General features: G+C 42.4%; 1 non-coding gene across 1 annotated transcript; it reads left to right on the top strand.

The window, feature by feature from the left end:
• Nucleotides 1–6601: 6601 nt before the first annotated feature.
• Nucleotides 6602–6765, top strand: LOC141981114 (U1 spliceosomal RNA). The gene has a single exon (XR_012637668.1). It is a non-coding gene; the product is annotated as a U1 spliceosomal RNA (small nuclear RNA).
• Nucleotides 6766–17851: the final 11086 nt, after the last annotated feature.

The raw sequence follows: 17851 nt of genomic DNA on the forward strand, positions 1-17851 counted from the left end.
CAAACCCTTTCGGTCAGGAACCCACCCCCAGAATCCAATAGCTGTTTCCTTTGTCTCTTCAGGTACAGTGAATGTGACGGCCAGGCAGAGAGAGGGATGCCTGGGAGTGTTTGTCCCTTCATTTTATAATTGCAGTCCCCCTCTTCAAAAAAAATTCCAGCTGAGAACCAGGAGCCAATGGGTCTATGTGGAAGGATATTCCTTCTTGGTTTTGTCACCTGTTTGAACTTCCTTTGTCTTCCCTTCCTGCTTGATGATTCTGTATACTGCTTACATGAAAACTGAGCAGAGCACATGTTCTTTTGTTTAGGACAGACCTGTTTGCCAAATTCCTTTTGGGCAGGGCTGTGGGATTTTGAATCTTATAACTGGGGGAATCTTATAACTTCACACACAAAGTTGCCACACATTTTATCAAGACAATACTGACCAGCAAATTATGAGTTTTCAAACGATCCTTACAAGCCATATATTGTACAAAGGTTATTGCAGTAGTGCGCAGCGTGTGAATACAAGGGTGTATTTGGTCACAATCTCATAGTAACCTTAGCTTGAAGACATTGAGTGCATGGTTTATTGTTTATTCTCTTATAAGATTACATCTAACAGGCCCAATCCATCCTCAAATATGCACAAAGAAGTCTCATATGAGAGGGGTGAGAACAAAAACTGGATCCCTTGTATATCTTAAGGTTACTAAGAGAATCTTAAGTTTTGCATTTCCAGGCCTGCATGAGCAAAACTTGATAGAGTAACTTATCTATGCTAGATAACATGTAGTATTTATCAAACACAGAGCTCAACAAATCATGTGATAAGAGCAACAGGCAAAACAGAAGATTTTAGCCGCTGCATTTTGAATGGATAGGGTATCAAGTCCCAGCTTCCTTAGTATGATGGAGTATTCTCTACTCATGAGGTGCGAGGCTAGGACCCAGGGTAGTTCCTGTATTTGCACATCAATGGAGACAGAACAGCTGTATTTGATTACCAGTAAAGAAACAGGACAACGGATTAGCCTCCTCAGGGAGGTTCTACTGCTAGAATCTAACCGCTCTTCATTCCCTGAGAGGAGATGCACTGTATGTTACAAATACAAACATATCCAGTTTCCCCAGGCCTGTTCCTGTTTGAAATTTTGCGAGTAAGCAGCCCAGAGGTGACGTGGGCCTTAATGACAGGACTTTGAGTTGTGTTGGTGCCCAGAACAAACCCTCTTTCCAAAAAGGGGTTTCTTTTCACTTCATTCATAAATTCATCCCTATACAGGAAAGCACTTTGCTTAATTTAAGCATGTGCTTTAGTACTACTGGCTTAAAGTTAAATATATCTTCCAGTGCCCTTCCTGAATAGGGATGCTTTCCTGCTGGTAAGAGCTTCCGGGCAGGGAGCAATCTTTATCTCTATTGTAAAATGTCATGCACATCTACATATGAATTAAATAATAAGAGTAATGACTAAAGGTGAGCTAGATATTGATGAAAATTGGGGACAAAAAAAGTTGCTAAAATGTTCATTAAATATTTGTCTCTTTTTAGCAGTAGTAACTCTTAGCGGTATGCTGAAACCACACTGCTTTCACAAATGCCCAGGATCTCGTGTTTTGTCTAAAAGATGGCCCTGCTAGGGCCCGGTTTTAACACTGGATCACAGAAAAGCATGCGATCTCATAACATTGTGGGGGTTTACCCAGATATCTCTCATCCACATAGTGGCCCGGCCCTATATAGCTCAGCTTGTGAGATATGTTTAAATCGTAGCACAATGTGATTTAGTGACTCCCATTGAAGAAAAAAAATCCAGTGGCCTGGACCATGTTCTAAAATATGTACCAACGGCTACAGTTCTGAGTTACTAAAATCATACAATGTTGGGTTCCTGTAGGAAATGAAACCTGTGAATCTCTTGTCTTATGATTATTGCAAAACTTTCAAGCAGCTTTTCCTTTGCTGTTTTCTTTATGGAGACTGAGACTGCATCTACTGGATGTAACACTTTGGATTTAGATCTGCTGCTATTTTGTCATATCTTGCACTGAATTTGAACAAACTCTTCTTTCAGATATAGCTCAGAGAAACAAGCAAGCAGGTGGATAAGGAAGAACAAAGGAGAATTTGACTTGCTTTCAAGTCTGCTTTCATGATCATCGGTGAGGGCTCCACTCAGATAAAAACTGATTTCTGCAGTTTGGTCCAGGAAACATCCTGGGGCTTGAACTGCTTGAGCACCAAGGATCTTAAACTTGATTCTGGAGGGAAAAAAGTTCTTTCTGCTGCTCCCACGGTGCTGAGATTCAAATTCTGACAACATCCGCCTAACCCTCCTAGGGCTGACTCCTCTCTTTGGAAGGTGGTATATATAGAAAGTATTTAAATAACAACACCCCCTACACAACCTTTGCCCCAATCTCAAATTGAACTCAAACCAAAACTCTGAAATTGACTAAAGTTTGGTTAATTGTTTCTTTTAAATTTTCTTTTTCATTTGTCTTGCACTTCCATGCAGAGTCCTTATGCTTCTTCCTTCTGGACTGGAAGAAGAAAACAGATTTCTCAGTTCTTTGTTCTTTCACGCTTGTCAGACTGGTTTTGCCCCTTGCTTACTGTTATTCCAAACATATTTCTCAGGGGAGCAGTAAACTAAATACTTGGGATTGAGTGTGTTCTCAAGGTTAGCAGATGCAACTCCCAATGGGAGCTGGCCTCCAACATTACCATGCTTTTGTATTGGTTTAATTCCTGGATTAACATGACTGAAGTCAAATTGACCCTTATTTTGCTAGCTTGATCTGTTTCCTCTGCAACTGTCACTGTTGGTCTCCACAGAGAACTATGCAGCTTCCTTCTTTTCACATTTCTTTGGCTTATCTGTTAAGTGACTATAGATACGTATTAAAATATAGCAGGCAACGTTTCCTTATAATCATATGCAGTAATGAGAGCTTTCTACCGAAGAGATTGCAGTGTTATGCATTCCAAATCTATCTTTGTCGGGCAAATAACGTCTAATGGTCCTGCTTGCTGCACCTGTGAGTGAATATAATGCCTTCCAAGCAGATGGACATGACTATAGTGAGGCGAGACACCATGTATGTGCTTCAAGTACAGGTATATGATACCCAGTCAGAAATGCGCCAGGGTACTAAATTTATTCCCCCATAGTTCAGCACATATACTAGTGACATCCCAGTGCTGTGCTGGATTAATCTTAAATGTCCATGGTTCCCCGGGTGCGCAAAGAGAGGTTTTGGTCTATGTTGAATTAAGTGAAGTTGTGCATACTGGAATAGAAAGAGACATTTTAACAGTGAAACATTTATTTGCCTTGCTTTGAAAATTTATATGGACTATGTCATAAAATGCCAAGCTTTACCCACCTTCAGCCAACTGTTTCACAGGCTTTCATGCAGGTGGGGTGCAGAACAGAACTGGATACAGCCCTAAATGATTAATGAAAAGGAAATGGGCAATGATCTTTCATAAGCAGAACCAGTAAGCTATCTGCAGACGTCTATATGAATAATAGAGGACCCAGTGATTTGACTGGGAATTCAGCATGCTAAAAGAACTTTGAAAATTTCTTTCAGAACTTTAAGTATCTTGCAATCAACTTCTTTTCTAAATATTGAGCCAGACCTTCAATTGGTGTAAATCATCTCAGCCACATTGACTTCAATGATGCTACACCAATTCACACCAACTGAGAACCTGGCCAAAAAAATTCAAGCACCATCTTCCACACTACCATACTAACACCATATAATTATCTCATTCATATAAATTATAACAAATGTATGTCATTAAAATAAGTAACTACAGCTCCTAGAAATCACTTCCCTGGGTACAACCCATTTTATGTATCCATACAAACATGTTAAAGCAAGGAAAGAGAAGCATATTCCTCTTCAATAATATTTGCACCTTGCTATTCAGTTTTAGTAACAATTTAGTAATAATTGTGCAATGTAGAAAGAATCCAAAGCAACTGTGGCTGAAAAGGAACCATTTTCAGCAGGTATAATGTTGCAAGAAATGATTAACAAAACAAGGCTTTGCTTGTTTCCAGTGAACATTCTATAAATCTTTTAAAACAAAAAAGATCAACACCTTAATTTATTTACATATCAAAACCACTCTGAGTCTTCTTCTGATATCGTTTACACTGGTTTTACATTGGTGTAACTCCACTGACTTCGGTGGAGTTAATCTTGATCTACATCCACACAACTGAGGGAAGGATCAGGTCCAATGTAGATTCTTCTTATATTTTCAATGTAACTTTATATGAGATATCAAAAAACATTATACCTGGCCAATAGTGTATCATATTTCGACAGTGACTAACTGTTCAGCCTTTGTACTGAGGAAAAGCCAAGATCTGAAACTCACAAACAGGAATGAACAAGGTTTATCTTAAAGTGTCACAGAAGTTGTGGTTTGGTGTCTTTTTCTTCAGGAATCTGGAACACTCAGTGCCCTCAAAAGGTTTGAATCCTGGCTAACAAGAGAAAAGAAACTGGTCTTCACTGAGAACATTTGTCCACCATAGTCATATGACATTTAAAAAAAACAAAGACAAAAACAACCCCCCCCCCCCACCATTGCAATCTCCATTTAGAACCAAAAATACTTATATTTTTATTTTAGAAGAAGGAATCCTTATTTGGAAACAGGAATGTGTATGTTTTAAATGGAGAAAAATCTGTATTTGAAAGATTTCATACCTTCATTCTCTGCTACTTGGCCACTGAAAACCCAGCTACTTGTCATATTGGCAAATCAACTAATCACCGTGAAATAGCAATTGTTTTGACTGGATAATTGACTACAGGTGCAATGAACTAAGTATCCATTTTGGAGTCAGAGATATAAAAAGAAGGGGATTTAAAAACAAAACAAAAAAATATACCACCTTCCCTTCCAAAGCAATGATCATTTGGAAACTGTGGGTTCCTAGAACATCCCTGCAGCATTACTTTCAAAGAGGTGTTCTCCCTCTGCAATGCTGCAGGGAAGTGCATCTGTTCCACTGACACGATTTCAAAGAAAAAGGAGAAACAGAGCCATGGGGAGGAAAGTGAATGTTGTGGGATCCAGTGACAGTTTGTGATAACTCGGTTGATCACCTTTGTAAAATCCACAACCATATTGCACTGCGTTCCAGATGACAAAAGTGTTTGGCCCTGTCCCAACAGTCCAAATGCTGTCAACCAAAAAGCAGCTGAGCAAATTAAATGGATAACTAAGGGCTTGTCTACATGGCAACTAAGTGCCTGGCATGCCGGGGTGTTTCTCTACAGTGCACTAACTGGCGTGCGGACCCTACTACTGCACTCTAAAAGTTCTGTCGTGTGCTTTGACATACTGCAGAATAGCAATAAGTCAATGCTTACCGGGAAACTTTTGGTGCACAGTAGCTGGGTCCACATGGCCCAGCTAGTGTGCTGTAGATTCACTCCCTAGCTTGTCATACATTCTGTCTCAGTGCAAACAAACCCTAACATTATCATTAGTCATTTATATTACAGTGGCACTCAAAGGCCCCAATCAGGATCAGGGCCCCTTTGTGCTGTACAAGCACAGATGAAGAGATAGGATCCTTCTGAAAAAAAGATGCTAAGGTGCTTTCCAAACCACAGTAGAACCTCAGAGTGACTAACTGAGCAGTCAACCACACGCGTCATTTGGAAGCAGAAGTACATAATCAGGCCGCAGCAGAGAGAGAAAAAGCCAACTACAGTACAGTACTATCTTAAACTACTAAAAAAAAGGGGGAAAGCAGGCTCTGAGCGGTGCTTACCTCAAGCGGCTCCTGGAAGCAGTGGCATGTCCCTTCCCCAAATCCTACGCATGGAGCAACCCCCAACCCTTGCAGCGGGGCCATGCTGCAGCTTCCAGGAGTCGTGTCTTGCGGTTCCCGACCCGGAGTGGGGCCGAGCCACGTGGTGCGGCCCCTGACCCGGCGCCCCGGCTGGAGCTCACAGGCTGCGCTTTAGTTTTCCCGCCCCTGGTCTAAAATAACATCTTCCCTCCACTTGTTTGTAGGAATCTTCAGTTGGAATCCGTGCAGACTCCTCCTCTGCTGAAATCACTGCTAGCCAGTCAGCTAACTGATTAACCACTCAGTTAAGTGTATAAAGAAAACCCTGTTACAAGAAAATACAAAACGGAGAATAGCAAAATAGAAATGACTCTTTCCCCATTACTACATTTAAAGAAAAGTTGGTGAATCAGACTAGCTGAGACAATTTAACTAGAACTGTTTGGCTAAAATCAAAATAACGTTCAAAGCATACAATTAAAATAGAAGTTATTTTTCCCTCCCAGTTTCCCCTTGCTATAATTAGCATTGTCCAGGCTTCCCTATTAGAGGGTTAACAATATCACTAACCTGCTGCGAAATGCTTCAGAGTTAGGGACAACAACCTGCTCCCTGCTTCTGGGCTCACCTTCTCCCAACTCACACAGGGCACATGGCCTTCTGCAAAGCAGCTGCCCTGACTGAGTCTGACCCCAACAACAGCGAACCTATTGGAGCAGACTCAAAACTACCACACCCAATTCCAGAAGCTTCTGGTTGTGAAGTGCTTAATGTGCCTAGCAAACTTACCTGGCAGGGGAGATACCATGATCATGAAGGTGGCTTTGCCAGGGTGAGGCTCATCCATTGCACTGAGGGTGCGCTGATCTCTGTGATTTCCCCAAATGCGGGAAACTCGACTGCATAATTTGTGGTAGTCGGGGACCACGTTCGCACTCTCCCCTGGAAAAAAAATCCCCAAAAGAATGACCCAAACACAACTCAGTCCTACCTCCCATCAGTGGGTCTCTTAAAGTAACCCTGCACATGGGTTACAATGAGAACAAGGAAACAGACCAATGGCAGGATGGCATCAGAAGTTCTAAAAACTATTGGCCAGATCCTCCACTAGTATAAATCAGCATAGTTAATGGAGCAATGCTGATTTAAAACAGCTGAGAATCTGGCCCTATATTTTTTAGTAAAGGCAAACATTGGAAAGGGAGAAGAAAATAGAAGGGAAGAGTAGGATGAGAAAAAAAGGATGTAGAAAGGGAGAGAGTGTCCTTGTTGCTGGAGAGGTTTGCATATGCCATATTAATGACTAGGAGGAACTTGTGTATTGACTGTTTATATTGACTTCCATTAGTGTTATTAAAGTGAACCATGAATTTCATTCATAGTCTTATTTTCCACACTTCAAGGGGGTTTATTCTCCCATCAACGTGCAAGACGTTTGCATGCATGCCTCCCGTTAATGCTAATGGGAATTAGACATGCACATTTTCTCTGCAAATCCCCACTGAATATTGTGCATAAATCCCACATGCATGGATAGATTAATAGGCCCAGAGATATGCAGTGATTGCACACTTCTTAACCCTTAGTTTGTTTCTTGACTGTAACTCTAATGACTGCTGTCTTTTTCTAGGATCAAGGGGACAGATTATGTGCTGAATTACTCGCTATGTAGTTGCGCTGAAACCAATGCTCAAAATTCTGTAAAGCAGACAACGCAGAATTTAGTTCATTCTTCTCCTTTTATATCTCAGAGTAGTTAGAGTTGGCTGAATAACATTCACCAAATAATTTACTTGATGAATTTGGTGATTTTTTCTTCCAATTAATATTTTCAAGTATTTTCTCCATAATTTGCCCATCTCTACTTACACTGAATATGTATTCAATACTTGAAAATATTAATTTGAGTCAGAGTATGCCACTTTAATGTGCATAATTTATGCAACTTAAATGGTTCACTAACTTTTTTTTTGGATGGCCTAAGAATGGGACAAATCCTCTGCTGATGTAAATCAGTGATGCTCCATTGACCTGCTGTGGATCTATGCCAGCTGAGGATCTCTTCTACTGCATCTAATAGCAGCTACACTGTAGCACCAGAAGATTATTCAGTTGTTCTGCACTGTGGGTTGCAAATAGACTGTGTCCTCTAAATAGCATATTGTTATATTATAAATGGAAACGATACTTTGCTCTCCTATACCAGCTTTTGTCTGAGGAGTTCAAAGTGCTCAACATAATTATTTCATTTTGCCTCAGAAATTCTTGTGAAGTATGAAAATCTCTCCAATTTTACAAGAAAAATGCATAGAGGTTAAGTGACTTGCCCAGGGCCAGACAGTTCACTGGCACAGCCAGGAAGAGATCACATGAGTCTCAGTCTAAGTGTCATGCTATCACCAGCATACGGTTTTATACCCCTGTCAGTTACGGATCTGGCTAGTAATGACCTCTGATATTTTTACTCTCATTTTCTGGTGGATACTTAGCCAAGTGCTACAAGCAACCCAGGAATCAAAGCAGCATCATTCCTTCACCTTCCTGGTTGATTTTTGCTCAAGGTATTTAGGGTGGCAGCAATAAAAGAGCAATACCTTAGTGTTTTGCTTGTGCTAAAAAGGAAAAGGATTCAGCAACGGGGAAGCAAGTCTGGAGGGACTGGCTTATGATGCAAAGAACCCAGTGAGCAAAGTTCTGCCCTGACTTACACCCTTGGGCATCTGGTGAATTTGAATTTGACCCCATGTATCATACAGAGTGGCCAAATGGTGACTCTCTCTCTCGCTCTATTAATTTGAATGGTGTAAACAGTAGATAGGAAGGAATTGGATATTAGGAAAAACTTTTTCACTAGGAAGGTGGTGAAACACTGGAATGAGTTACCTAGGGAGGTGGTAGAATCTCCTTCCTTAGAAGTTTTTAAGGTCAGGCTTGTCAAAGCCCTGGCTGGGATGATTTGATTGGGGATTGGTCCTGCTTTGAGCAGGGGGTTGGACTAGATGACCTCCTGAGGTCCCTTCCAACCCTGATATTCTATGATTCTATGAATTATTTGGATTGGCATCAAGGGGACAGAAGTGGGAGCAAGGGGATAAAATGAAGTTTGGGACAATTGAGGATGAATATCATTTAAAAAAATACTGACAGTGAAATCTATCAGATCTTTCCCATCTCTGATTACTGTCCTATTTGGAACAATTGCATAGACAGAAAGAAGGATATTTTTAAAAGCATGTGGAATGGTACAGTATATCCTGTGTATCCCTGTAACGTCGTCTGATGGGAATCCTTGTAAATTAGTCACACTGAAAACTGAAGTCCCTGTGCAAGAACTTCCATACATAGAATTAATATTTGCTCTATCTACAGTGTAACAGTTACCACACAGCAGTATTTATATTGCTATACAACATATTTCCAGTCACTGTGGCATCTGGGTACCATCCTATTCTAAGTACAGTAAATTGACGCAGAATCCCTGATGTCAGTTACTTGGAGCAAACGTAGCCCTTTTAACAGTAACTACAGTACAGTAGGGACAAAAGTAATTCCCTTTGGCTGGGGTTTACCCATAAGAATTCCATGCCTTAGTGACTGTGTTCAAATACATGGCTGACAACCACCAAATACATGGCTATAGTTCCTGATTATTGGGTCTGCCTTTTAGCCATCTAAACTGATCTCATTTTGCAAGCAGCTGCTCTGACTTTGGGGCCCACTAGCATCGGGAGAACAGTTCTCATCAAGCTGGTGTGCTTATTAGTACCTTGTCTGATCATAGTTGAGTTGTGTAGGAGCCAAGTGCCAATCAGAGATCTGTGCTGCCTTTATTTGCGATCAGCTTTAATGCAGGAAACATCATTTTGATTCATTATCCCCAGCAATGTTGGGGTTTCCTAGTGATTTAACATGCTTGTAGTTCACTGTGCCACAATTTACAGCTTCTCCCTGAGTACCTCACACTCCTGTCCACTGTCTGGACATGCTAAATGAAAGGCATTTCTACAGCAGATAAGCATATTTTCTTCAAGGGGGGCTTTGAATTTTAAATGGTATGTTAAACCACATCCATAAGTTGTGGAGGATCATACTGCAAAAATACGGTTCGGCATCACAGCCATCTGTAAAACTTAATTACTGATGAGTAAGATGTGGCAATAAAAGCACAGCATGCTTCTATCGAGTGGCCTTATTAACGAAGGGGATCACAAAATTCGAAAATTAACCATCTGACAAATGAGAGACATTTGCATCCAAACAAAGAAATCCCAAAGAGAGACTTGCCCAGTTGGTGGTAATTTCCAAAGCCTGAAGATGCTTTACCTGGAGACAGGTTGGCTTCTGCATGAAGTTACCATTCAGGCACAATCACATTTGGGCTGAAAAGAGAGTTAAGTCTACAATATCCATCATCCAAGTTGGGATTTTCAAAGGAGCCTAAATGAGTTAAGTGTCCAACTCCCAGTGAACTTCTATACTTATGAGGCACTCACCCCCACTCTGGTGAGCCTGGGATAGATGCCTCTGTTGACTGTTATCGATTGTGGTATCCATTTATGTTTTCCCTCAGTACCTGAGGTGAGATTTCATCAATTAATTTTAGGCACCCCACCAATTTTATATGTAGTTTAAAAAAAAGTCTTATGCAGCAGAATCTGATTTCTGCAACTGCAGAAGCAGCAGCAGCTTTGGTGGAGAGCTGCCAGTGTCACCCACCCACTGTATATGGGAAAAGATGAGTGAAGCGGAAAATGGAGACAGGCTGTTTTATTTAAAGGAATAAATAGAACGTTGTGGAAATGACAGGCTGGAACTGAAGACAATGGCAGGTAAGTTACAGTATCCCAAAACCTCAAGGTTATTATAGTCACCCCAGATATATCCTCTGAGCTAAAGACCACAAGGTATTCATATAGATGGTTTGAGGGATGCATAACAGGCTTCAGTACATGAAAATATTCCTCTCTCTGGTCTGTGTGGGAGGCCCCCGCTATTTTTTTCCCTATTTAATCAGCACATTCACTTAAAATTTGCTGACGGTTCTTGGACTCACAAGTAATAGTAATGTACCAGTTTCATCAAATCAAAATGAAACATGCAATTTAGAAAGCTAAATAGAGCAATAAAGTATGTGATTATTTAATAGAAAATAGGATTTAAGATCCTTCATGGCATCAGTCTACCACTGCATTTTGTTTGTAACATAGTCAAGTCTTCAATTTCTAAACACGTCTTGCATATAAATATGTTTGTGTGGTACTGTACTAACCGTACTGCACATCCATTTTAACTGCAGTAATAGTGTGCTATAGTATACACAAGGCCAGATGATGCCTATTAGGCACAGGCTTGTGTTGGTGATGTGGAAAAAACAACTCCAGGACCTCTCAGAGCTCACTGCACTGCCCCTTATGACACTAATGTGTGTTCCCTTCCATGGCAGGCCATTTCCTGGAAACATGGACGAGAACACACACCACCACCCAAAAGTTTGCTGTAATTGATGGGCGGTGATTTTTTTTTTTTAACCTCAGTTACAGTGTAAAGAAATAAAATAGAAGATGGGCAATCAACTACTAGAAAGCTCTCCCATCGACTTAACTACTCCAGCCCCCACAAGGCGCAGTAGGTATGTCGGTGGGAGCTCTCCTGCCAACATAGCGCTGAACACACCGGCGCTTAGGTCAGTGTAACTTATGTCACTCAAGGGGGTGGTGTCGGCTACAGCCTATGCTGGCAAAACTCAGGGGTGTAAATATTCCACCGCATTGAGGAAATAAATTATACCGGCATAAATGTTCGTGTGCACAGCATTCAGGCGGCGGAAGAGCTTCTCCCGCCAACACAGCTTATGCTGCTCACGGAGCTGGTTTTTTAATGCCAGACGCATTACAGCGGCGCAGCTGTATGTATAGACATGGCATATTCCCATCTCCGAGTGACATAAGTTATGCTGACTTAAGTGGCAGTGTGTACATAGCCTTAGCATTGGGAGGGTTCCCGATGAATGGAGAGAAGCTGAAACAATATTCCTGTATTCTCTAGCAGGGAAATAGAGGTGATGGAGTGAATTACAGACATGAAGGTGCTGAGGGCCATGTAAGTACCGAGTTTAATAGATCTGTTTTTGTCCTAGAAAAGATTTGGGACTCTTTAAGGAACAAAACTAGTTAGCTCATTATAAAGGGAGACTGTCAGTGAGGGGTTCAAGAAAAAGAGGGCTTGTCAGAAAAATCTGACAGAGTTCGTTGATGAGGTGACCAAGAAATGAAATGAGGGTCATGCGGCTGCTGTAATTTAACCTGGGCTTCAGAAAGTCTTTGACAGGGCTTTGCATGAGAAGTTAATGAGTGAAATGCTAGTTTCTGGAATCAGAGTCAGAATAATAACCTGGCTAGAAAAGAGATTACTGAACGGAGAGTAGAGGAGCACTGTAAACGATGGCAAGTCCTTTGGATAGTCAAAATAAGATTTCTGACAACATTCGGAGCTGGACCTATTTGTATTTAACTCTTATTGCACATATACTGTCTGGAAAGTGGAATAAGTTGGCACTTTGTTATATACAACATGCACTTTAAGAATACCTTTGTTAAGTAGACAGACCTTAACTGTGTCCTCTAATTACACTGCAGGACAATAATTGTACAATAAATGTTAAAACATTTAGGCAGATTGAATGGAGGGTATAAATATTTTCTCCTGATACTGTGGGCCAGTTCCTGTGCTCTGGAAAGAAAAAAGTTTGGAGGATGAAAGTTTTAGCGGACTTCTTGACATGATTAGTTAGCAGCACATGCCTGACTTTTCCTTTGGACTTTCACAGATCTGCATTCATTGATCTGGTTGTGAGATATTTGTTTGTCTGAACTTCCGACACACATGTCCAGTGTTCAGTCTATACCTAGCCCTGCATCTGTGAGCTAGGTTTAAGCATTTAAAAATAAAAAGTTTTTTTTTAAGGTGCCATGTTTTGACTTCACATCAAAAAATCGACTCCTTGATAATCTATTTACCTGAGAGGAGACAGCTCGTGCTGTTTATTATTGCCCTTACTCACATTGTGAGAGATTGTGGCTGGGCCCTACACACTCACATAGTGAAGTAACAGACAGTAAGACCCCATCCCATTGAGTGGCATTGTGATGCAGAGATTGCCCTCTGGGTCATAATTCCTCCCCTGCTCCTGGGAGCTAGTTATTTCCTGCAGGGCTATACCAGTAGTTAATTACTAATGCTCCCCACCCCAGCACACACACACACACACACACACACACTCACTAGCTCATCCCCTCTGGTCAGTGAGTGAGTAGCTAAAGCTCTGAACAGTACCCACTCACCTACTGCATGGAGGACGCAGTTACTCCTGTGCACTTTGGCCCAAGATTCAGATAGCCTTCACTGCAGCTGGGAGGTACGATTCCAAGCTCAGGTAGACAGATAAGCTAGCTACACTCAAGCTAGTGTGCTAAAAATAGTAATGTGGCCACAGTGACATGGGCAGTGGCTCAAGCTAGCTGTCTGAGTATGAGCCTGTCCACCCCTCCCGGATATGTACTTGGGTGGCTAGCCCAAGCTGCCACTCATGCTAGCTCAAGCCAAGCTAGCATATGTCTACCGGAGCTGGGAATTGCATCTCACAGCTGTTGTATAGACATAGTTATAAGTCCCACTATACTCCCAAGTAAACCATTCACTGTGAATTGTTCATTCAGCCCTGTACAGCAATTAAAAGACAATGGTGATGTTTCAAAAGATGTCAAATTAAAGTTCAGGTAATTCCTATTGAAATATTTTTCACTGCTGGAAATTTCAGCACGACACTTAAAGGAAGGGTATGTCAATTTTGCCTCCATGTAGGTTATTTTTGCCAGTTTAGAAAATACTGTCTTTCATTGTAAATCTATACACAGGTTTATGGTCCCGAAGCCTTTCAGGCAGCGTTGCTCAGCCACATGGAGCCTCACTGTGCTAGATCTTGCACCTGGATCTCTGGATTTGTAAGCAGATGTGAGCGATCTCACGTGCAGCCAGATGGCTCCTGAGTGAATGTTTGCGTTGGCTGAAAATTCTAAGTTAACCCAAGTAAGGGCAGCATTTACTAACGCTCAACATTTTCATTCAGGATCATCTTACTTTTATAGTATCGCAATGAAACAAGTGTTTTTTAATAAAATTCCACCTATTTTTGACCAGACCACAGTCCTTCTGGGTGCCGTATCAATGGAAACAAAGAACTCAGGGCAAACGGGTAAGCTAACAGACACAGGGTCCTGGTTTGACACTGAGTAAGGATAGCATAAGGAGGTATATAATTCAGGATATTTTGTGACACTGGCTGGTCTCCATTTTTGCAGACCATTTTTGTTAAGGGATTAACAACAGGATGTTGAAGCCTTTTTCTTCTAGATCACAGACTTGAAAGGTAGGCCAAATGAGTAGCAGCCAAAAGCTGTTACCTTTTGAAAGAGGTTTATTGTGACATGAGTTTGGTGGCTGCAGCCCAGTTCCAAGTGGAGATATGTCCACATCACAAAGAAACCACTACAATAACTAGGTCTAACTGGCCCTTGCTGTTGACACGGTCATCAGAGTCTCCAAGGATTGGTTGACCATGGAGATGCAACTCCTCTCTCATTAGAGTTAGTCTCTACAGAACAGAATTCTTGTAAGACACATACGATATGATACTCCATAGTTTTCTGTAGTTTCATTTTTTCCTGTTCATCTTTTAAAATCAGAATGAAAAACATAATTGGGAAGGAGGGACGAAGGGTAGATTGTTACCTAGGTGCTCAGGAAAGCAGTTTTGCTAGCCGAGTTGCTGATATTGAAGCAAAGTGACAACACAATTTTTCATTAATATAGAATCTGATTCTATTGTGGAGCAATTAATTTTGTGGTCCACAAACAAAAAGTTGACACCTGACTCCCAGCAGACAGGGGAGCACATTTTAATCTCACCCTTGCAAAATTCCTCTCGCCCACTCAAGCCAGGGAGTTTCTTTCTTGGCAGATGAGTAACAGATCATCAGTTTTCAACTATCAGTGGAAGTGGCGGATAAGCAGAGTTAGTGCTTGGGCCAGTCAATTTTCTTGTCAGTTTTGCAAGGCCATTTCCATCTGATGTATATGTCATTTCTACACACAGTTCCAAGGAGTAGATCCCAAAAAAGTAGGGTTCAGAGGACGTAAGTGATGGATACATTTGTTAAAGTCATAGGATGAAATATTGGCCCCAATGAAGCCAATTGGAGTTTTGCTGTGGACTTCAGTGGGGCCAGGATTTCACCCATGTACCTGATACGGCTCTCATTTGCATAGGCTTAAGGGTGGTATTCACTAGAGTGAGAGATGACTGGGCCCATAATACTGGGCTATACTTGTAGAAAGGTATCTACTCCTGCTCTGAGCCAAGAGACGCAGCAGGTGAATGTATCCTTGGTTCCTGTCTACACTGTGGAAGCAGTGTCATTCCAACATTTAGTCAGTCTCAGAAAAAAGGATTTCTAGCTAGGAATAGGTTTCAGAGTAGCAGCCGTGTTAGTCTGTATTCACAAAAAGAAAAGGAGGACTTGTGGCACCTTAGAGACTAACCAATTTATTTGAGCATAAGCTTTCTTGAGCTACAGCTCACTTCATCGGATCCGATGAAGTGAGCTGTAGCTCAAGAAAGCTTATGCTCAAATAAATTGGTTAGTCTCTAAGGTGCCACAAGACCTCCTTTTCTTTTAGCTAGGAATAGTGTCACCACATCCACTGATTAGGAAGATGAGTTAGCAATTTGACTAAAAAAACCCCAGAAAACGCCTCATCATCAAAACCAAAACTTTTCGTGGAAATGCAATGTAGTTTCAGTAAAAATGTCATGGTAAGTTTTCTCAGGTCCTGGATCAATTGGGAGGAGACAGGGACTGGTGGAGAGAGGGAGAGAGAGTGAGGGCTTGTCTACACATACAGCGCTGCAGTGGTGCAGTTGCACCAGTGCAGCTTGGTCACTGTAGCCCTTAGGCTATGTCTACACTGCACACCTTATAATGGCGCAGCCATGCCCCTGCAGCCACGCCGTTGTAGGGTGTGCTACGTAGTCACTTTTTGTTGCCGGGAGAGAGCTCTACCGGCAACAAAATAAAACCACCTCCAACGAGGGGCGGTGACTTCATTGCTGGGAGCGCGGCTCCCATCGACGAGGCACTTTTTGTAGTTAAAACTTTTGTCGTTTGGGGGAAGGTGTTTTTTCATATCCCCGAGAGACAAAAGTTTTAACGACGAAAGTGCCAGTGTAGACAAAGCCTAAGTGAAGATGCCAGCTACGCTGACTGGAGAGCTTTTCCCATCAGCATAGATACTTCACCTCCCTAAGAGGTGGTACGTATGTCCTTAGGAGAAGCCCTCCAGCCAACGTAGCACTGCCTACACTGGGCATTTGGTCAGTATAACTGCATTGCTCAGGGAGGTGCATTTTTCAAACCCTGAATGATGTAGTTATACCAACATAAATTCTGGAGTGTAGACCAAGGGTGAGTGACTCAAGTCCCAGCTCTGCCCAGTTCAGAGCAGGGACTTCAACCCCGCTCTCCCACATCCCAAGTGAGTTCCCTAACTGCCAGGCTATTCTGAGTGGGTTGGTTTTTATCCTCTCTGTCTCCCATTTTTCATGACAATTTTCAGAATATCTAGATTTCATTGTGATGTAACCCTTCTGCCAGACAGAGTTGGCAGCAACAAGGGCCGGGTTCAGTATCTAGGGGTTCCTTTTCAACAATACAACACAGCACCAGCTTGAGCCCACACCCAGTGACCTGGGACAATTACACAGCCCGCCCCCACCCCCCGGGGCGCCTCTAAGAGGCAATACTTCCCCTCTCGCAAGCACAGCATCTGAGTAGCAAAAACTGTTAATAAAAGGTGGGAAGTAACTCAGCATTAATTTGGGAAAACACTGCAACTAGGGTTCATAAAGAAACCACAAACAAAAAACCCACCCCCAAGAAAGTTGGGCAGTGTCCTTTTCCCCTCAGGTTCTTAAGTCCAGCAACCCAAAAGTCCCTTTAACGTGCCCTTTCCTTCTCTTCACCCCACTCACAGTTCCTGCCCTTGGTCAGTGCAGCCCCTGAGTTCAGAGGTTCATGTGCAGAGTTCACCTCATACCCTAGGTGGAAGGGGAGGGAGGTAAGGAGGCATCTTACATGCTCCGCTGCTTGGCACTCACCAGCCACCCACCTGCTGAGCCTCTCTGCCAGCTGCCCACCTAGCCACTCACCGAGAGGTCTTCAAGGCCCACCACTCAACACAGCTCTCAGTGATTTCAGATGTTAGTGGGGGAGCCTTACTGCTGGTGCATACTGGGAAGTCTCTTACATCAGAGACACTCTCCCAAAGTAGGTCTAATACTTAGACCTAGATATCAGTGATTTCAGCAAGTAACAAGACTCTCAAGTGGGTCTAAATTAGCTCTTTTATTATACCATGAAGAGGAAGGGTCAAATGGCATCTAGGACCCTTAAACAGAGCACACACCACCAGACACAAGTATCTGTCCCCACCCTCTCTCAGCTCACTGGCTTTGGGAACCCATGTCCCCTGCCTAGCGAGTGCCATTCAGTTGAGGGTAAGTCCTTCCATCAGGGTATGCCAGGTATCGTTCTGCTGCCCTCAATTCACACAACAAGGATAACCACCCTTCATTACTCCTGCCCCAATAACAAGGAGACTGGGGATCCAACACCAGCCACAAGTGATCATTTGGGCAAGCAATCCCATCATGCTGAGCACCTAGGCAGGGTGGGTGTGCCCATGCAAACGAGATCAGCTCCTGAAGTCCTTTTCCACAGCTCACCACTAGATGTCAGGGGAGAGCTCATTCCGACTCCACTTACAGTGACGGAACAAACAAATGCCAAAACCGCAACCTTTTTGCAGAACAGAATTCTTGTTTTCTGCCTAGCCCTACCGCTTAGGGTGACTGAAGGTATACTTCTCAGAAGCCCTCTTAGTACAGTACAATGTACTTCTCAGATGTCCTCTTACT

Source organism: Natator depressus, chromosome 1 (assembly GCF_965152275.1).
Source record: "Natator depressus isolate rNatDep1 chromosome 1, rNatDep2.hap1, whole genome shotgun sequence".
Lineage (NCBI taxonomy): Eukaryota > Metazoa > Chordata > Testudines > Cheloniidae > Natator > Natator depressus.